Below are 22351 nucleotides of genomic sequence, written 5' to 3'. Positions count from 1 at the left end.
ATTGACTTCATCTTTAGAACAATGTGTCTTAGGAGGGAGCAAGTGATGTATGATGTAGTGTACTATGATTAGATGCGGAATAGGGCTTTTGAGCAGACTTAGCTTCTGTTCACATCACTGCAGCCTCGTGAATGGGAAGAATCTTGGGAATGAAAATGCAGTAAATCCATAATTACAGGCTTGATAAACAATGCCTATGTCTCTCTTTATTTCTTAATGGGCCCGACTGCCTCACTGGTTCATAGCCCTAACTCCACTCCTCACTGGGACATGACAGATGTCCATGAGGCAGGTCAGGTCCTTTGTCTTAGAGGTTAGAAATTACAGTTCTTTGCTCAGGAGTTAGGCAGGGATTGGCCAGGCTGTCTGGGTATAAAGAGGCCCATACGATGAGAGTTGGAGAGCAGAGGTGCACAGCCAACCAGAGGTCCTCCTTCAGACACAGAGATTGAAAAACCAACTCACCGTCATCATGAGTCATAGCCCAGAAAGGATGTCGTCTTACCGCCGCCACTTTGAGGACATCAGCTGCAGCTCTACATCCTACCAGGTCAGGGTGTCCAGCCCTTCCCTCACCCGACGAGATGCGCGTACCCGATCTGCCATCTCCACCCATGGTGGTTCAGGAGGTGGCACAGTGGCCCGAAGGACCATGTCCTCAACACAAAGATCTGACGCGGCTGGTGGGACAATGTGTGCTGGTATGGAGGGTGGCATCGACTTGGATGCAGCCGCCACTGAGAACCAAGCATTCCTCAGCACACGCAGCGTTGAGAGACAGGAGATGGTCGTCCTTAACGACAGGCTGGCTGTTTACATCGACAAGGTTCACTCATTGGAGCAGCAGAACAAGCAGTTGGAGATGGAGATCGAAGGCCTCCAGAATCGCTTTGTGAAGCCGTCTGGCCTGCGCTTGCTGTACGAGCAGCAACTGAGGGAGCTGATGAAGATCGCAGATAAGATGCGAGTCCAGCGGGACCTGGCCCTCGCCGCTACGGAGGCCATGGTCGGCCAACTGGAGATGATCAAAGCCAAATATGAGGAGGCCCTTAAGAAGAGGAAGGTGGCCGAGGTGGAAATCGAAGCATTCCGTCCGGATGTTGACGCGGCCTCCTCTGCGCGCATCGCTTTGGAGAAACAGTTGGAGGTGGAGCTCAAGTTCCTAAAAGAGGGTGCAGAAACAGGAAATTGAAGAGCTGATGGCTCAGGTCTATTCTGGTCATTCCTCATCCCAGAGCTCCTTCGCCCTCCCTGACCTATTTGCTGCTCTCAAACAAATCCAAAGTCAGTACAATGAAATCACAGCCAAAAACTTGGCTGAAATGGATTCCTGGTACAAATCAAAATTGGAAGACATTACCAACAAGACGACAAAGCACATCGACAAGGCCCGAAGCGTAAGACAAGAAATTACGAYCGCCAGGAAGGATATCCAAAACAAAGAGTGTGACCTGGATGCTCTGAATGATGCTCTGGAAGCAGAGATCAACGAAGCAACGGAGAGGTACAAGAAGGAACTGGAATACTTGCAGGCGAGGATCGAGGCCCTGAAGCTTGAGCTGGAAACCACCAAGGAGAAGATCGCTCACCACCTGCGCGAGTACCAGGACCTTCTGAACATCAAGATGGCTCTGGAGATTGAGATCACGACTTACAGGAAGCTGATTGAAGGCGAGGACTTGCGACTCAGCAGCATGGTCAAGAACCTGTCTTGGATGAGTGGCAGAATGAGTGCGATGAGCTCAGAAATTAGCAGTGTTGGGATTAGTTACTTGTAAAAGTAATATAACATATTACTCGATACATTTAACAAAGTAACTGGTTACTTTACTAGTTTTACTTTACTTTCATGAAAAATGTAAAAATCTCACCGTTTGTTTAACTGTTCGAGGGAGCAAGGCGAGCTGTGCACGCTCTACCAGAAATAGACATACATAGTAACTCAGGTTTGATCACTAGTTTCTCCTTTCATTTGTGGCGGTGATTTCCTGTGCTAGTCTACAAGTGCTGCACTATCATATGGGCTGTTTAATTAGGAAATCTGTACAGTACATATGGCTATCTTTTCATTCAAAATCTCTCTCGAGCTGCCAGTTCTGGTTATAGACCGCACGTACAGGGACCTATAGAGACGTATAGAGGGCACACTTGCCACTAGACGGGAAAGCCCTCTATGGGATTTGCTATCACAGAAGCGATCAATGGCAAAGATCAGAGGTACGTCCTCTATACATTTCTATGGAGAGCATATGACATTTCTCCAAACAGTCTTTCTCCGCTCGCTCGTGAACTAAATGAGGAAACGAGTCGAGATCGGATCATGGAAACACGCTGCCGGTAGAGATATGACTCTGAAAGTAACTGTAATAATACTGATGAAAGTAATCTGATTACGTAACGCATTACCCCTAACACTGGGAATGAGTGTGGGTGTGGCTGGAGGTGTGGCTGGAGGAGTGGCATTGAGTGGAATTGTTGGAGTCAACGGAAATGGTGGAGGTAATGGAAACTGTGGAGGAAACGGTAAAGTCAACGGAAATGATCGGGGGCAATGGAAAGGGAAATGGTGCAGGTGGAATTCGAGCGATCTTCACCCATGAGGAACAGGCAGTGGAAGTGACTGAGAGGAATACGGTCCTCATAAGAACCGTGAAAACAGAGGACGACGTGCTGGAGAGCGACATCCAAGAGAAGAGCTACACCGCTGAAGGTGCAGCAGATGACACGGATGAGGAACAACTGAACGATCACGTGACCTTTTCTCAATCTTTAATTAAACCCTTACGCCCCAAGAGCTTTGCAATGAGGACCCATGCCTGGCCTGTCACCTGGACATGAGACCCTGAACTGCCCCTGTAACTATGTAAAGTGTGCCTTTGTGTGCCTTCAATTTGCTTAAAAAAACAAATCAAATTCTCAGTATTAAAAAGACAAATGGGCCTTTGGCATAGTGACTTCAATGCCAGAGTGTCTACTCATGTCAGTGTGTGTGCACATGCTGATGGAACCGTCTTCATAACCCTCTCTGATTAATAATTAGAGAGAATCGGGAGAGGAAAGATTAGCATATGTCTAGAGTGGCAGATAAGATGAGCGTTTGGCTAATAAAAGACTAGGATCTCTAAGATGCAAAGAGGCAGACACGTGTTTGAATAAAGGGCTTGTGTGTGACTCCTTGTTGGAGGGATGTATTATGGTGTTGGTTGATGTGTCAAAAAATAGGCGACTGTTTTTACTACACCTCAAACCAATGCCGTACCTAAATATACAAGGGGATGGCTGAGCTGGAGCCTTTTCAAATGGGTGCAAGTGCAAGATGCTGAACATTAAAATTGAAACGTCTGTGATGATCTACACTAATCTGGACTGATGTTGGCCTTCAAACACTGACCAACAGTTATGGAGCAGTGATGGTACCAACTAACTGAAAGTGACTTCAACTAAAGATTGGTATTGAGAGAGCAATTTAACCTAAAATAGTGTGGAAATGTCTTAAAACGTACAATGATAAATATGTTCAATTGTTTGTCAAGAAGCTTATGTAAGGTTGTTGTCTCAATACAATTATGTAAGACTTTGTAAAAAAAAATCCAGCAGTCACTAATGGATTTGGCCATCTGCGGGCTGTGATTTTGATGTGGTCAATTAACAATTGTCATGATTATACAATTTAACATCCATTTTGAGAGAAAGAGCAAACAACAAAAGACTAATGTGTTTGTGCATGAATTCTGCCTAATGACTGCATGGTGTGTTGGGATCCAACCCAACCATCCGGTTGCCTATTTGGACTTAATGAAGCATTCTGATAGGGCTTACCTCCGGTTTCGTTAGCTCCCTAATTAAGGAGTTACTGCTGGTTCGGGTTCTATTCATGTGTTCTATAGTGGTGCACTCCTAAGAGCACTTGGAATGGAATTGATTACATGATGGAGCATGATACATATGGACACACAATATCATTATTCACGATTCAGCACATGGCTAAGTTTGTATAGGATGACATTATAGCTGAAACCCAGTTGATTGTAAATCAGACTTAACCACATGCTTGCCCTCATTGGCGGAATAAACCGACTCTCCCTGAGAAGTTCAGTGTTGTTAAACCAATGAGCACAAACAGAGTCAGGATTGATTAGACAATTGATCACTTTCAAGCAAAGACAACACAGCCAGTAGGTTAACTAAACGCTGTCTGTTTGGTACCGAGAGCTCCAAGATTCATGGCATTCGTGAACTATGTCAATACAGCAAAATAGGGTGCATTTAAATCCATGCTAAACGACAATAGAGCAGGGAAAAACAGATAATTTGGGGCAGGGAAGATGCCATACTAGTGTAAAACAAGCATATGAGGTCTCAGTTCACAATAATACCAAATACATAGACATATTCAGTATAGTCCTTTATGTCAATATGTGGAATTAGGTACGTGTTCAAATGAAACAACCGTAAACCTAATGCCAACCCATTTCCACAGTTTTAAAACGATCTATACTGTAGCTACAGTATATCCTCTACTCCCATTGTGACCTGACAGTCAGTGAGCCAATGCTAGCCGACACTGCTTCGCGGTTCTACCGTTAATAAACTCCATTGAATTTCACTTGAGAGCCGCATCTGAGGATCTTGTTATCCGCCCCTCCACCGCCCTGATCATTTAGCCTGTCACAGAGACAGCCCCGTGGCTCAATGAAGATGAATTATGATCCTTCCAGCGACAGGGTGGCTGAAGTAATGGGAGGAGTTGAATGACGAGGCGACACATCACCCCGTCACATTCACTATCACGTCAACACTGTCACTTCCCAAAGGTCCACCCTCACGTTCCACTATTCACAACGGCAAATGGCGAGGAGAAACAAGAGATGAAGTAAACACAGGTGAGAACACTAATAATGTGAGGTGTGGAATATTAACAGAACACATATACAACATCCTGGAAATGGCGAAGTCGCGGATGGCCCTGGGAGTGTTCGTCCTCTGTTAAAGACAGAGCTCTTTACTTACCATATGTTCCATGTTTACAAAAGTGGTCAATCATTTTGGCTAAGATGAAGGATGTATTTTATTTGGATTGTCACTCATTCATACTTGCTATGCAGAACACAAGTTCTTTCTGCCTATTTCCCCCGCAGAGCCTTGGAGTAGTCTCTGTTCCCTCTCTCTCATTTGAGAGCTTTCTCTACAGCAAGGAGGAGGAAGCAAAACAATCAGTCAAAGACTTAGTTATTAATGTGTGTTATTTATGTCACCTTCGTTGAGGAGGATGACTAAGTTCTCTTAATTTGTTCCCTTTTCACTTCTGTTTTCTCCCTGACTTTCACATAAAGACCTTCATGGCCCATCTTTTTTTCGTATTGGGTAAATTCAGATTGGGGAGATGGTGAGTACTTGAATATATGCAATCTTAGTCATTGTCTTGAACAATGGCACCTTGTATGTGGGTGAAGTCTCCCCACTGGAAGAGGTGACTTTTTAAAGAGTTGGGTTTGAATAATGAAGAATTTGAGAATCTTTAACTGAACACCGGAGGCTCAGACACTGAGTCAAAACACACTGGGAACATTAGTAAAAAATTACATTTAAGTTTATTAAGCATCAGCCAATTAAAATTGTTGATGTTCTGCGATTACTCAATTAAAAAAGTTTAGAGGTTATGCTGGTACGTTGTGGTATAGTGCGAAACAACCAAATGTTAGCCTTTAACCATCTGAACATTTTATATATTGAACAAAAATATAAACGCAACATGTAAAGTGTTGGTCCTATGTTTCATGAGCTGAAATATCCATACTCACAAAAAGCTTATTTCTCTCAAATGTGTTTATATCCCTGTTAGTGAGCATTTCTCCTTTGCCAAGATAATCAATCCACCTGACAGGTGTGGCATGTCAAGAAGCTAATTAAACAACATGATCATTACACAGGTACACCTTGTGCTGGGGACAATAAAAGGCCTCTCCAAACTGTGCAGTTTTGTCACAACACAATGCCACAGATATCTTAAGTTTTGAGGGGGCGTGCAATTGGCATGCTGACTGTAGGAATGTCCACCAGAGCTGTTGCCAGATTATGTTCATTTCTTTACCATGAGCCGACTCCAACGTCATTTTAGAGATTTTAGAGAATTTTGCTGTACGTCCAGCCGGCCTCACAACTGCAGACCACGTGTAACCACACCAGCCCAAGACCTCCACATCCGGTTTCTTCACCTGCGGGATTGTCTGAGACCAGCCACCTGGACAGCTGATGAAACTGAGTATTTCTGTCTGTGATAAAGCCCTTTTGTTGGAAAAAACTCATTCTGACTGGCTGGGTCTGGCTCCCCAGTGGGTGGTCCTGGCTCCCAAGTGGGAGGGCCTATGCCTTCCCAGGCCCACCCATGGCTGCGTCACTGCCCAGTCATGTGAAACCCATAGATTAGGGCCTAATGAATTTATTTAAATTGACTGATTTCCTTCTATGAAGTGTAACTAAGTAAAATCATTGAAATTGTTGCATGTTGTGTTTATATTTTTGTTGCGTATACAATATTCTGCCCATATTTCTCTTTTTAAAGAACTTGTATTAACGGATGTTTTGGATACAGGAGGAGTCCTACATAGGCTACTGTAAAACGCATTTTCGTTATTCTTGCAATAGAAACACTACGAAATTAATCATTTTAATTAAGGTAAAATACCAAAAAATAAATGGTTAGTAATAAAGGCCAGGATCACCTTATTTTCATCAAGAAAATACATAATCTCAAACTGCAGCGGTCATATTATGTAGTAGACGGAGTAGAAGTGCTCAAAGATGTCTTCTGGTGGCTCGAATGAGCATTAAAGGTAAGCACACTAAACTGAGGTATTACACAACTTTTAATTGAGGAACCACTGCATTTGCACGTGATCAAAGACTACATGTAGCTGTTGCCATTGTAACGGCAGCCTTCCTCCTCTTCGTCTGAAGAGGAGGTGTAGCAGGGATCGGACCAAGACGCAGCGTGGTTAGAATACATTCTTCTATTTATTGAAGACGACAACGAAGAACACTATACAAACTACAAAATAACAAACGTGGCAAAACCGAAACAGTCCTATCTGGTGCAMAGAACACAAAGACAGKAGACAACCACCCACKYYCCCCAACACAAAACAAGCTACCTAAATATGGTTCCCAATCAGAGACAATGACTAACACCTGCCTCTGATTGAGAACCATATCAGGCCATACATAGAAATGGACAAACTAGACACACAACATAGAATGCCCACCCAGCTCACGTCCTGACCAACACTAAAACAAAGAAAACACAAAAGAACTATGGTCAGAACGTGGCAGCCATCACATATCCCGGTACATTTATCCCTATGCTAATTTCACCAGGTTACCATGATTATATCCGGTTCAAATTCCATATCAGCAAATTAAAATCGTTGACATAGTAGGAAGTGTTGTAGTACTCAGTCAGGGCCTTGATTGTCTCGGTCTTGACTAGGTCTCAGACAGTGAGGACATGTGATTTCTTCCGGAGACCAGCGGAGTAAAAAAACTAAAATATCAGCGCATTAAACCAGGCAAAATATATACACTCCTTTCTTGAAACATTAAAACAGTATATTAGCAGCCTTTATATCTATTATAGACATTTTTGCGCAGTTGCAAACCTGTTGGATCTAGGCCTTCAGTGTGTGACAGGTTTGTGATTCTGAAAGGACAGCAACCATAATACCAGCGCTCTCATGTAGGAGAGTGAACCTTTTGTAGAACACAAAGGGCCAGTAGTGTAGGCTATACGCAGGTATAAGCCGTATACCCACTATTTTTTTCAATGGGCATTGTGTATACTCACTTCTTAATCCCTGCTGATTCATATCAAAGTGGTGTAGTGGAGGTATAGGATTGATCAATTATGTAGTACAATAGAGAAATCATGCACAAAGCAGGCTACACAAGCGCAAAGCACGTGAAATATATTCACATGCGCGCCACACATATCGCCTACTTTAAACGGAATGTAATCTGCAGGCAGCAAGAATGTGCAGCTCTCAACTGGTTTTGGCATGGAGCAGCTCACAGAAGAATGACATCGGTAGCCGGTAGGGTAGGAAAGACATTTCAACGTATGATATATACCAGTAAATGCTAACTAAGGCAACAATGGGTATGCAAACCAGGTATTGAAAAAGTTTAGTCTGAAGTGTTCGTTAGTAGGCTATTTGTGATGTGCAATTGTTTGCATCAGGGGCGTAGCTAGCAAGAACTTGAACGACTGTTATCCAGTTAGCATATCTCTTGCGCTCTCAAATTCACTCTGGCTATCTACTCCGATTTCAGAGCAATCTCGTCTCTCAACAGCAAGTGCACTGCTATAAAAAAATAAAAAACACAGTTCCACTCACCAGATGATGATCATTTCAAACTTAACTTGTTGAAAGTTATTCTTGAAAAGGGAGAAGCTAACAAATTAGCAACAACATCCTCTTTGATAACACCTGCTACAGCAGCTGCAAACAATCCGACAACAAAAGCTAGCTAGCTCYACCGTGGGAAAACTGCTATCGCGCAGTGACCTGTTGGCCTTCAAGAAGACAGAAGTTTCAATACGTTTTGTAAKAATGGTTCCACCCATTAAGTAAAKATGTGATTGGTTGATTCCACTGTCACTCGAAAATGTTGCCCTAATACAGTTGAATGGCAGACACCTTTATCGAACTTCTGATGGCCTAGCCTAGCCAATGGCTGACTTAGCTAGCTAGATTTATCTCTGCAGAGACCAGCATAGAAAAATCCTGATTGGATCCATTTTTCTCTTCAGTGTTAACCCTTTCATTTTCAATAAAAACTAAAGAGATTAAATCAGAACATACTTTAAAATAATAATATAATTATCATTATTATTATATTATTATAACCATTATTTTATAAATCCTTAGCTCTTCTATGAAGGTGTAGAAGGCCTATTGTTCCCCACTGTCTTTGGTTAAGTACTAATTTGTAGAGTGGCTCTATTTACCCTCAGCATGCATTTTTTCTCCACTATTTTGAATGTGTAAAGAATCCATATCTTGTTCTGAAATATGAACAGAGAAATACTGGACATTTTGATCTCTTATTATGGTGGTTAGTTGACAAAATTACAATCATGGTCTTGAATTGGACTCGCATTTTTCTGGTCTCGGTCTTGACTCGGTCTCAGACCTGTTGTCCCCATTTCCGGTCTCGGTCTTGTCTCGGTGTTGCCCCCACCCCCCGTTCTTGGTCTTGACTCGGACTCGATTTGCTCCGYTCTTGGCTTTAGTTGGTCTCAAACACAACACTGGTAGTATGACGTGATAGAACACTTTTCCATTAGAGCGTCCATAAAAGCAGTCAAATGGCACCATCCGCTAACTAAAGTTACTAAAACACGCACCAGTTTTCAGATGAATGATTAGCTTACAGGGTTTCTCACAGTGTTCATCTTGCTCCTGGTGAGTTTTGCTGTTTGCGGCAAGTTCGAATCCCAGCTGGAATATAGTTTTTTTCCTTTGAAATGTAGAATTACATTTATTGTGTTAGTGTGTTGAGAAGAGAAGTGCAGCCAAAACCTTGTAAATGAAGATTGCGAATACATTTAATGAGGAGATTCTTGTTGGAGTCCCTGTTGCAGACCGACACATAGGTCACTGTCATTGCTACATAAATCATCTTCGCTGCTATAGTACAGGCCAGAAGTATTCAACACTTACCCTACGAGGTCCGGAGCCTGCTGGTTTTCTGTTCTTCCTGATAATTAATTGCACACACCTGGTGTCCCAGGTCTAAATCAGTCCCTGAACAATGAAACAATGCAGTGGAACTGGCTTCGAGGTCCAGAGTTGAGTTTGAGGGCTAAAGGCTATATTACATAGAAGTGTAGGTTTACACTTACGTACATGTATAATGTTCTATATGCATTATTATAATCATCCACTTAGTCACACATGCGTGGACCAGCAGTGAACAATGTTTCCCTTAACAAAGATGCTTGAAGCGAAAGGGGCTTGAACCCACAGTTAATGAGCATTGTTGTTTGCAATCAACCACTTTAACGGTGTGCGCCACCAGGAAAGCAATGATGATAAACTTGAATGTTGTATCGAGAACTCCTTTATCTTTTCTCCATAAAAGCACATTGATATTATTGAAACGGATTAGCAAAAAAGTATTTAGTTAAACTTATTTGGGATTTAGTCATATATGTGAAAATTAGCCTTATGAATTAGTAAGTAGCCTAGTTATGGATGAAATAATCATGCAATATTGTCACTACACTTGCTGTCTCTTATACACATCTAGATGTGTATAAGAGACAGCCTTTATACATCTTCATCGAGTATTGAGGTTTAGGTTATAAAGATATCACTTCTATTTTTAGGCTGCCTCTTCACCTTTCGGTCAGATAACATTCAGGCTCTATTCATTCTCTGTCTCTTATACACATCTAGATGTGTATAAGAGACAGATATAGGTTAGCATAGGGGTAAATGTACCAGGTAATGTGATGGGAACAGCTAACATGTAGCCTTTGATCAAGTGCAACTACATGGACAATATTAATTGGCTGATGCTTAAGCTTAAACTAAAATTTAAACTTGTTCTAATGTTTGAAAGTATGGTCACACTGGGTCTCAGCTATCTGATGTAAATTTCTTACGTTTATATGATAAGACATAATCACAAAGTAGCAGTCATTTTCCTCAAAGACTGCTTTCTTGTCACACTCACAAAGACGAAAGGCTGCAAGGCTCTCTCACAGCTTTCAACATCGTCATCGAGTATTGAGGTTTAGGTTATAAAGATATCACTTCTATTTTTAGGCTGCCTCTTCACCTTTCGGTCAGATAACATTCAGGCTCTATTCATTCTCTCTTTGATGCTACTGAAGTGTATGTTTTCCTTCTTGATAATCTGTTAATGTTTTGAAACCTGCTACTCTATTTTCCATTCACCACCTTTTTATTTTTTTCTAAACCCATGGCTACACATCAAGAAATATTATATCTTTAAAACATACAGTATTTCAGTCCCTGAACTGGACCTGCATCACTAGCCTTGGACTTGTCGTCTAACCACAATAATGGTAGTGGTTAATCGCAATTCTTGTTTATCCACTAGCTTCTCCCCTCCTCACAGAGACCTCCTGTTACTGTGTCCGATGTGTAATTACCTGATTTCCTGAAATCATTGGATTCTGTTCAATGCAGATGTTTTTATCTCAATATCAAATCATTTCTGGGGAAAAAATGATGTACCTTCCTGTGATTGTTTTCAATTAAAATGGTAAAAAATGTAAACATTTTGCTTATTAGCAAAGAGACATTTCTTAAGCAATAATTTTGCTTGGACTGTCTGGGAGTGGTCTGAGTAGGGAAAACTACTGTAGCTATTATTGGCAAGCTCCTTTCTTATTGGTCTCCATCCCAGCAAAACAGGCTGACATTTTAGGAAGTCTTTTCAAACAGCTCTTACACTAAAAGGGCATAATCATAATTTTCATAGTATTATTCCAACCTCAAAGTGGAAATATACTGGATATATACTGAACAAAAATATAAACACAACATGCAACAATTTCAACGATTTTACAGATTTACAGTTCATATAATGAAATCAGTCAATAGAAATAAATGGGCAGGGGCGCAGCCATGGGTGTGCCTGGGAGGGCATAGGAACACCCACTTGGGAGCCAGGCCCAGTTAATCAGAATTTGTTTTTCACCACAAAAGGGCTTTATTACAGACAGAAATACTCCACAGTTTCATCAGCTGTCCGGGTGGCTGGTCTCCGATGATCCCACAGGTAAAAAAGTCAGATGTGGAGGTCCTGGGCCAGCGTGGTTACACGTGGTCTGCGTTTGTGAGACCGGTTGGAGGTACTGCCAAATTCTCTAAAATGACGTTGGAGGCGGCTTATGGTAGAGAAATGAACATTAGATTCTCTGTCAACAGTTCTGATGGACATTCCTGCAGTCAGCATGCCAATTGCACGCTCCCTCAAAACTTGTGTMGTGTGACAAAACTGCACATTTTAGAGTGGCCTTTTATTGCCCCCCAGCACAAGGTGCACCTGTGTAATGATCATGCTGTTTAATCAGCTTCTTGATATGCCACATCTTTCAGGTGGATTGATTATCTTGACAAAGGAGAAATACTCACTAACAGGGATGTAAACAAATGTGTGCACAAAATCTGAGCGAAATAAGCTTTTTGTGCGTATGGAACATTTCTGGGATCTTTTATTTCAGCTCATGAAACATGGGACCAACACTTTACATGTTGAGTTTATATTTTTGTTCAGTGTATAAAAAACAGGAAAATCGTGTTTTTGACAGCAGTGGGCCTTTGGTCTTGAGGAGAATGAAAGCACTGCATCATTATGTTGGCTCGTCATGATTGTAGCTGGAGCTTATGTTTTGATTTCGCGTCATACGTTGGAACCTCTCTCTCTCTCTCCCATAGAACAACAGGAGTAAGATCACTTGATTGTGACTTAGCATTTCCAAGCATTTCAGCTTAATCTTTCTGGATATAGAAAGGTTTGCGAGGCCTGTTAAGGATGTACAAATCATCCTTTAACAGATAACAGATACTTTGAAGTATTCTCAAAGTCTGCATACATGGAGAATCGTATTGAAACGGGCCCTAAGGCAGCAATTCAAAACCATTCCCAAAATAAAGACAGATTAGTTACAGTAACTGCTGTAACTGTGGAAAAAAGCAAGAAGGTTTAGTACGTTACACCCATAAGCATCAATGTGGTATTTTGCAAATTAACATACCAATTAGGGACTGAAGGCCAAAATGTTGAGAAAGACACATTTTAATGATCAACGCCACAGAAAGGTTGTGTGTCAAATAATGTCTGTTTGAAACATACTGTTGGAATTCCTGTGTAGGGGAAAATGCAACCATCATAAGTCTTCAACGGGATCAGCATATTTTCTCCCAACTTAAAATGTCACATCTCCACACTAATGTCCACAGCTCAAGGTTAAAGTGGGCCGCTTCTTCCAACGTTGGCAACTTTGATGAATTGGTGTCTGAGACGGGGATATTTTCAAAGTCGAGTCCTGAATGTCGCTATGGTAATGAGTATCGTCTCTGCTTTGAACTACATCTGAAGCAGAAGCCTTCACCTGACGTTTCACTTTAGGGCCTGTAGGTTACATGCACAGTAAATATTATGTACCGTAAAGGAGAGGATTGATGGTTGACATTTACTCCAGCTATACTAATGACCTCAAATGAAGGTAAATAATGTAAGGCGTAACAATTGAAACACGCTCTCTAGCAGCACGGGGAGATGATAGAACGTCTCCTGGATTGATCATTTCTAGGAACCCATTCATATCAACTCTGAAGCAGTGTACGAAGTCAAGTAGCAGTTCATTTCCTCCCCCAAATTGACAGAGTCATGCATCTTGGGCTTGTCAGCAGCAGCAGTCAGAAGAACACATCAAGGCTACGTGAAGCAGGTCTGGGTGGCCACATTAAGCTTTAATGGTATCTGATATCTCTTATTTCCTCTTGGGGTTGGGGGATAATTTGATGGTAGTGTGCTGTGGCACAGCAGGCACCAGCATGTTTCAGCGGGCTACATCTTGCCACAGGGATAAACAGCTTTGTAGACGCTTCAGCACCAAGCTCTGGGGTCGAAGTTGCCCATAGGCACAGACACAAATCGATGAAACAGCCCTAGACACCATCAACAAATTGAGTATTCAAAACTTAAATTGTACACGGCTAATGGACATGAAATGAATAGCTTTCATGTTATTCACTTATTCATTAGCTTGTCCATGAACTAAGGCCTCGCAGAGTTTAAAAAAAAAAAACAGGAGGAAAACATTTGCAGTGTGATGCTAAGACATCCAGTAGTTCTACCACAACAACCAATCTATGAATTAACTGAATTATAAAGCAACATCCACAATTCTTCTCCGCTACAGTGCAATAGCATTCTGTTTCTGCGTCAGTCTTTGATAGATGGATGGACAGACAGACAACTTGCTACTCTCTTTTCATTCGCTCTTAATTAAACGCTATGTTGCCACAGTGATGAATTGGCCGATAACATGGCTGGTTTGTTCTCGAACTCGATTATGCTCCGTTAGCCTCCCGAAATGAGTCTAGTGAACTTTTTGGGGCCATAAAATTATGGGGAAAAAATGTGTAACTCCAGTTGAATTAATTAGACCACCTCTGTCTGAGTCAGGTGTTTTCTTTCTCTTATGTTCTGAACATGTTCTGAAATGCACTGCCTGGAGATTGATCTGTGTCTCCACATCGAGTGGAATCGACGCCTATTTTCTTAGTTGACTTGACAGATTATGTGAGAGTAAACAGATGGCTTTAGAAGTTGGCATTGTACATTATTCTGAACTAGCTACGAAACCAATGTTGCAGAGACAGAGTGCTTTTTTTGGGTATTTTTTTTGTCTTTAGTGTTTCGGTCACTTGTTTACACATACAAGTAACTAAAGTAGTTTGATAGCCGTAGGTGAAGTGTTTCGGTTTTAGGTCCCAGAGCTACAGTAGCTTAGTGGGCTTGTGCAGTCTTGAATCACGCTAAAAAGCCTGTCTGTACACTGTAGCGGTCAAAGTCACTGTCAGAGCCAAGCGGTGTGACTGTGCAACCTTTTAATTGCAGACTATGATTGAGGAACTGCGGTAGCCAAAAAACAGAGCACTTCACCATGAAATTACTCTGCTTCTAAAAAGCCATTAGTCCAGACTGTATCTCAGATACACTGTACTGTATGCAATATTCTCCCAAAAGACACATTCAAATAATGGAGTTCAGCAAACGTTTCCCCTTGGAGTCGTGAAATGATCACAAAGTCTGTAAATTGAGCCACAAATCACGAGGGGAACAGTTTTCTTAAGGATGACTACTTAAGGATGACTACTTTTTTGGGAAATTAATATTCTACAAATCTGCATCGGATGAGTTGGCCGTTGTGCCAGTTTATGGCAGCGCTATGCCTGGCATAACACTCTTTTGGTCATCCTCTGACACATGCAAGAAGGGATGGCAAGAACCTATTCTGAGGGCAAGAAGACATTGTCCAACCAGAAACAGACAAAAAGGAGCAGTAAGCTAAAAGATAGCATCCTATGTCAATAGGTGAAAGTGATTGGTCCATGTAACACCCAAATCCCTTTAGAATTGTTATTAAAGTAACACTCCTTCGAGCATCTTTGCCCTTCCCCTCCTGTTGTGCAGGTTGGTTTTACCCTCCTGCCATAAGCTTCCCACCATTTTACACAAGACGCAAGCTGCACCTCTATGATAAGGCCTTAGAACGTACAGTGAGTCAGTAGTGCATCAACCATGCACACAGCTACCGGCGCTAATACGAATTACATCCCTGCTTGACTTATCTGACACTACTGGGTTCTTCAGTCATTGTCTTCGCAATGCTCATTACTGCTATTGCAAGAGGGAAAAGGACAAGTCCTTTCAACTTTGCACTTTTTTTATTGAGTCAATTCAGATCCATATCTACATACCTATGGCTCTGGGTTAATCTTGATTTAATCATTTAAGACCAGTTTCTAGTCTTGGCTGGCACGATTACGTTCAGACATTGCTGTAGTCAGGTTTTTGGATTCCATGAATTAAATTGAGAGGGGTTAGTGGGCCAGGGAAACTCAGTATGCATCAATTCACGTCTCAGCAGTCAGTGAGGTATAGCGGCCTCCTACAGCTGCACGTTGAGGTGAACATTTAGTTTGAACTCAAATAGATCAGTTTAAGCTTGTGTAGATTGTTTAGAAGCATTTCGGTCTGGAATTAAATAATGCTAATGGATTACGTTTATGTACTTGCTTTTCACTCAGTCTCAAAAGAGTTAGCGTTAAATAGAGGTAAACTCTCTCCGTCTATCATCAATGTGTAGCATGCATCTGGATGGTGAGCGGCAGCCATGTTGCGCCGGAATGACTCATCACAGCAGAGAGGCTAGGAGTGATTGGCCCAGTTTGGGGAAGATTGGATAGAGTACGCTGGGAGTCATAGTAGGAGTTAAATGAGGACACTAATTATTTCCCCCAAACCTTTTTATGATATATCAGACTAATGTTACGTCATTCACCTTAATTAATGATTGGATTTCATCCCCATTCACTTCATAAGCGTGAAAAGTTATTTTGTATAGACATGAATCAGGTTTAAATGCAAATTCACTTTAAATAATGACTACACAAATAATACAAAACATCACTTTTTTTGGTTGTATGCATGGGATGTAGCCTAGTCACCGTCCCTGACGACGATGAATAATACACTTTCTTTAGAGCACCAAAGTGTGTTTTATCTCTATAAGTTCAGACACTAAGATTACAATCACAAACAGACCATGAATAGATTTTTAAGCAACCAAAAGACATCTCCTCCTGCAGTCCCCTTCTGTTCAATATGTGGTGTCCTGGATAGCTACTGAAGCACAGCATTCATCTCTGCTTTAATATGACGGAAATGTCAAGCGGTCCTGATTCAAACCAATTGATTTATTATCACTCAAATTCAGCTCCTGGGATATGTATTAGCATTCTGTATTCCGTCAATTCATCATCTACCTACATACACATCCACCTAAGTCCCCACAAAATATGGGCCCTGTACAGTTAGATACTATATGCAATGTAGCAGTCTTTTTGGGGGCCGAAAACCAAATTGAGTTTGAATTTACTGGGAAGTATTAACATTCTTCAACAGATAATGCTGACCAACAGTAAGGAAATGGTAAACCTCCATTAAGTTAAATTAACTTGAGACCTAAGTTAGAGAAGTTGAAATAAGGATGCTGTAAAAGTCGAGATTTGCACTGAATGTAATAACAGAATAACAGAATGAACATCAGGCAAAATACTGGCCTTCTGTAAACAGAGGCTCAAGTATATACTGTAATCTATTGTAAATTATTATAATTATAATTAATTTAATTGATATTGATATAAGTTCACAATGCACTATTATTGACACAGATAAAGTATAGTTTGTAAGAAGGTTTAAAGGTTGTAAGAAGTTATATTGGTTATAAATTGATWATTAGGTTATGGAATGATGGTAGTTAAGACTCTTTAACGTAGTCATAGCCTGTCATCCAAAGATCTCATGTTTAAATTGTTCATAGCCTCACATGTCATCCTGGACGCCACTCTCTCCTTCGAGCCCCACACCAAGTCCATCACCAAATCCACCTTCCTCCACCTCCGTAACCTCTCCCGACTCTGACCGTCCCTCACGGACCCGGTAGCGGACACCCTCATACACACCTTTGTTCATTCACATCTTGACTACTGCAATGGAGTCCTACTCGGGTGTCCAGAAAAGCCCTGGATAGGCTCCAGCAAGTCCTCACACGCACTAAACCTTGGGAACACATCCCCCCCACTCTGCATCACTTTCCGTTGCTCCTAGTCAAATTCCGCATCACCTATAAGATCATACTGCTCATCTACAAGGCTCTCCCTCCTGTTCAGTCTGGCTTTCCCCTCAGCTTTACCCAGCCCTCGCTGAAGCTAAGTTGTTCATTTTAATTGTAATTGTTTATTCTTGATTTTGCTTTTACACTCTTTGCTGTACAGTGTCCTTGGGTTTTTTGAAATGCGCTTTACATGTGTTATTATTATTTTATTAGTAYTATGTGTGATGTACTGTAACTAAACTCCCTAGAAAAAGAGTAGCCTCAAACAGTAGGACCAAAAGGTAGTTTTCTCCATTACAGATGAACAGGCAAGTGAAAAGACTTGAATTGGATGGGTGCAGGCCTCTTGGTTGATGGAGTGTGACACTGATTGAATGCAGTCCTGCATCGCTTTATTCACACCAATCGACAACTAGCAAAACAGCAGGTACACCGTTACCTCACATTAAATCCAAACAAAATGTATTTGTCACATGCATCGAATACAACAGGTGTTGTTGTACTGTGAAATGCTTACTTACATTACGGCCTTATTCTGAAATGTATTAAATAGTTCCCCCCCTCATCAATCTACACAAAATACACCATAATGACAAAGCAAAATGTTTGCAAATTTAAAAAAAAGTATAAATAACTGAAATAATACATTTGCATAAGTATTCAGACCCTTCACTCAGTACTTTGTTGAAGCACCTTTGGCAGCGATTAAAGCTTCGAGACTTCTTGGGTATGACACTACAAGCTTGGTACACCTGTATTTGGGGAGTTTCTCCCTTTCATCTCTGTAGATCCTCTCAAGCTCTTGTCAGGTWGGATGGGGAGCGTCGCTGCACAGCTATTTTCAGGTCTTTCCAGAGATGTTCGATCAGGTTCAAGTCCGGGCTCTGGCTGGGTGTTACGAATCCCTTTTGCCCGGCAGTCTAGGGGTGATGGTAACGAGACCCGTAACATAACTCATGCAAATTATAGTAGTGAAAAAGTAACAGTGAGAACGAAATAACCACAGACAACTAAATTACCTTCAAACACTCATGGTTTATTTGGTAAACACACGGTAAAGGGGGGCAGGAAAAGGGGCTGCGTTGGACCCAAGGAAAGAAACAAATATCCAAAAACACCCCTAAGCTAGACTAGCCTACTTCAATACAGCTAGCTAACTAACCAAAAATACAGTGGGTGGTCCGCCCAGTTCTAACTAGTGTTCTTAGACAAAGTATTCCTACGGGTAGTGTATGCCCATGGGCGACTTGTCTTCGTACCCCCTTTTCTCACCATCAAACAAACAGTCAAACACCATAACAAAACAATACTCACAGGGTAACGGACAAAGTGACATGTAGTTGCAAAACACAAGAGATCTAGAGAGAGATTGCATGCAGAGAGATCGAGCTCCAGAGAAAACAACTGACAGGGTTTTTAAACCAAGGGAAAGGAAATGTGGTAGGGTAAGAGAAAAGAAGCAGGTGTGTCTTCTGATTGATAACTGATTGGGGAATGATGATTGCCACCTGTGCGGGGAGAAGGAGAGAAAAGAAATACACACACACAGGATACACTCACAGGATACCTGTATCCGTAACACTGGGCCACTCAAGGACATTCAGAGATTTGTCCAAAAGGCACTCCTGTGTTGTCTTGGCTGTGTGCTTAGGGTCGTTGTCCTGTTGGAAGGTGAACCTTTGCCCAATTCTGAGGTCCTAAGTGCTCCGTAGCAGGTTTTCATCAAGGAACTATCTGATCTCCAGTCCCTGCCGCTGAAAACCATCCCCACAGCATGATGCTTCCCCCACCATGCTTCACTGTAGGGATGGTGCCAGGTTTACTCCAGACGTGACGCTTGGCATTCAGGCCAAAGACCAGAGAATCTTGTTTCTCATGGTCTGAGAATCCTTTTCAAACTCCAGGCGGGCTGTCGTGCCTTTTCTGAGGAGTGGCTTCCGTCTGGCAACTCTACCATAAAGGCCTGATTGGTGGTGCTGCAGAGATGGTTGTCCTTCTGGAAGGTTCTCCCATCTCCACAGAGGAACTCTGGAGCTCTGTCAGAGTGACAATCGAGTACTTGGTCACATCCCTGACCAAGGCCCTTCTCCCCCGATTGCTCAGTTTGGTCGTGCGAGTCTTGGTGGTTCCAAACTTCTTCCATTTAAAACCTCTACAGGATCGGTGTCCCTCTACCGGGATGGATGAGCTAACATGAGCTATTGTGATTAGCATGACGTTGTAAGTAACAAGAACATTTCCCAGGACATAGACATGTCTTATATGGGCAGAAAGCTTAAATTKTTGTTACTCTAACTGCACTGTCCAATTTATAGTACATATTACTGTGAAATAATACCATGCTATTGTTTGAGGAGAGTGCACAACAACAAAAAACGTATCACGGCAACTGGTTTGATACATTCACCTCTGAAGGTACATACTGTACTCACATTCATTAATCTTGCTCTGATTTGTCATCCTGAGGGTCCCAGAGATAAAATGTAGCATAGTTTTGTTTGATAAAATACATTTTTATATTCAAATGTAGGAACTGGGTTCTACAGTTTGAACCCCTGCTGTGCCTGYCTCCACACACACCCCGCCCGGCCATCTAGATGTGTGAAAGTTAGTGTATAAGCTAATGACTCATCATGTATGACATTCCTGTAAACTACAATTTTGTGTTACCATATATTTGTGTATGTTCTCTGTAGTTATGTACTTGAAAAGGTATCAATTGACCAATTTGGCAGATTTGGGCAGACTTGACACAAAATATTGTCCAGTATTGCAATGTTTCACTGGATCAATCTGACACTTTGCACACACACACACTGCTGCCATCTAATGGCCAAAATATAAATTGTGCCTAAACTGCAATACTACATTATGGCCTTTCTCTTGCATTTCAAAGATGATGAAAAAAACATATGCATGTTTTTTGGTTTGCATTTTATTTTACCAGATCTAATGTGTTATATTCTCCTACATTAACTACACATTTCCACAAACTTCAGTGTTTCCTTTCAAATGGTATCAAGAATATGCATATCCTTCTTCAGGTCCTGAGCTACAGGCAGTGAGATTTGGGCAAGTCATTTAAGGCGAAAATTTAAAAAAAGGGTCCGATCCTTAAGAGGTAGAATAATGGATGCCACTATGTTCTTGGGGACCTTCAATGCTGCAGAATTGTTTTGGTAGCCTTCCCCAGATCTGTGCCTCGACACAGTCCTGTTTCGGAGCTCTACGGACAATTCCTRCGACATCATGGCTTTGTTTTTGCTCTGACATYCACCGCCAACTYTGGGACCTTATACAGACAGGTGTGTGCCTTTTCAAATCATGTCCAATCAATTGAATTTACCACAGGTGTACTCCAATCAAGTTGTAGAAACATCTCAAGGATGATCAATAGAAACAAGATGCACCTGAGCTCAATTTCGAGTCTCATAGCAAAGGGTCTGAATACTTATGCAAATAAGGTATTTCAGTTTTTTATTTTTAATACATTTGCAAAAATGTTGTGTAGATTTTTTATTTAATCTGTTTTAGAATAAGGCTGTAACGTAACAAAATGTGGAAAAGGGGGTCTGAATACTTTCRAAATGCACTGGCRGGAACAGAGTCAATGTGCAGGGGTACAAGGTAGTTAAGGTAATAGAGGTAATATGTACATTTAGGTAAGGGTAACAGTGACTAGGCAATCAGGATAGATGATAAACTGAGTAGAAGCAGCGTATGTGAAGAGTAAAACACTGTGAAAGTGTGTGTGGCGTCAATACGCARGTGTGTGTTTTGTGTTGGTGTGAGTATGATGTGAGTATGTGTGATACAGCCTGGATTCGAACCAGGGTGTCTGTAGTGATGCCTCTAGCACTGAGATGCAGTGCCTTAAACCACTGTGCCACTCGGGAGCATGTAGTCTATGTGTGTGTTGGAGTGACGGTGTAGTATGTGTGAGTGTGTGGGTAGAGTCCAGTTGGTGTGCATAGAGACGGTGCAAGAGAGTCAGTGAAAATAAAAAGGGTGTTAATGCAAATAGTCAGGGTAGCGTTTTGATTAACTGTTCAGCAGTCTTATGGCTTGGGGGTAGAAGCTGTTCAGGATGCTTTTGGTCCCAGACATGGCGCTCCGGTAGCGCTTGCCGTGCGGTAGCAGAGAGAACAGTCATTGCATTTTTTTTTAAAGTACTTTTTCTCTCATGGCTAACTACCAGGAAGTTTGAAAAGYCAGGCTGAGTGGGCAGGGAGCTTATATTCATGAGCTCACCTTGACTGACAGCTCTTTAAAACACCTATATCATGAAACTTGGATGCAGTGAGCAGTGTTGCAGTAAATTCCTCTCAAGCTAATTTGGTGATACATAAAGCAACTCAAACAACATTGAAATTACATCAATGATGTCTCCCATTTGGCATGTCTCTTGTGATGCGATTCCCAACAGCACTGATGGATGTGTTGTCATGACAACTGTGTTGAGTTTTTCACAACACTCCCACCCTTTTGTTCCATGCTGGCTAAAGACCTAGCTAGGCAGCAACTAGCTAATACCAGACACAGATGAAAGGGGAAACATAAGTATCTTTGCCATAGATGAATAGTATAAATGTTTCATTATATTTGCTCACACCCTACTGTAAAACATTGCCACCAGAAGGGTAGATATCTAGCTATATAAACCACGCCCCTCTGCAAACACGCCTTCTCCGATGTTGGTTACAAGGAGGTACTTAAATTAGGTCAAATAATTATGTAGGAGAAAATCACGTTACCATTGGTTTAATACAATGACTGATAGGGTGATGTCATCCCCTTAATAATCACYCCTCCTGAATCCAAGTGTTTGACATGGGGGAGGGGACCATTATCTTTATCGATGTAGAAGCAACAGTCATTGTTCATACTTTGGTCATCATACTTAGACCT

At 41.7% G+C, this 22351-nt stretch overlaps 2 pseudogenes; both read left to right on the top strand.

Moving 5' to 3' along the window:
* Window positions 1-472: 472 nt before the first annotated feature.
* LOC111959954 (desmin-like) lies at window positions 473-1778 on the top strand (annotated as a pseudogene).
* Window positions 1779-2490: 712 nt separating this feature from the next.
* Window positions 2491-22351, top strand: part of LOC139023741 (inactive dipeptidyl peptidase 10-like) — a 182417-nt pseudogene continuing 162556 nt past the window's right edge.

This window comes from Salvelinus sp. IW2-2015, linkage group LG36 (assembly GCF_002910315.2).
Source record: "Salvelinus sp. IW2-2015 linkage group LG36, ASM291031v2, whole genome shotgun sequence".
NCBI classification, from domain to species: domain Eukaryota; kingdom Metazoa; phylum Chordata; class Actinopteri; order Salmoniformes; family Salmonidae; genus Salvelinus; species Salvelinus sp. IW2-2015.
The sequence above is the reverse complement of the archived record's forward strand: the minus strand, read 5'-3'. Positions and strand labels throughout refer to the sequence as shown.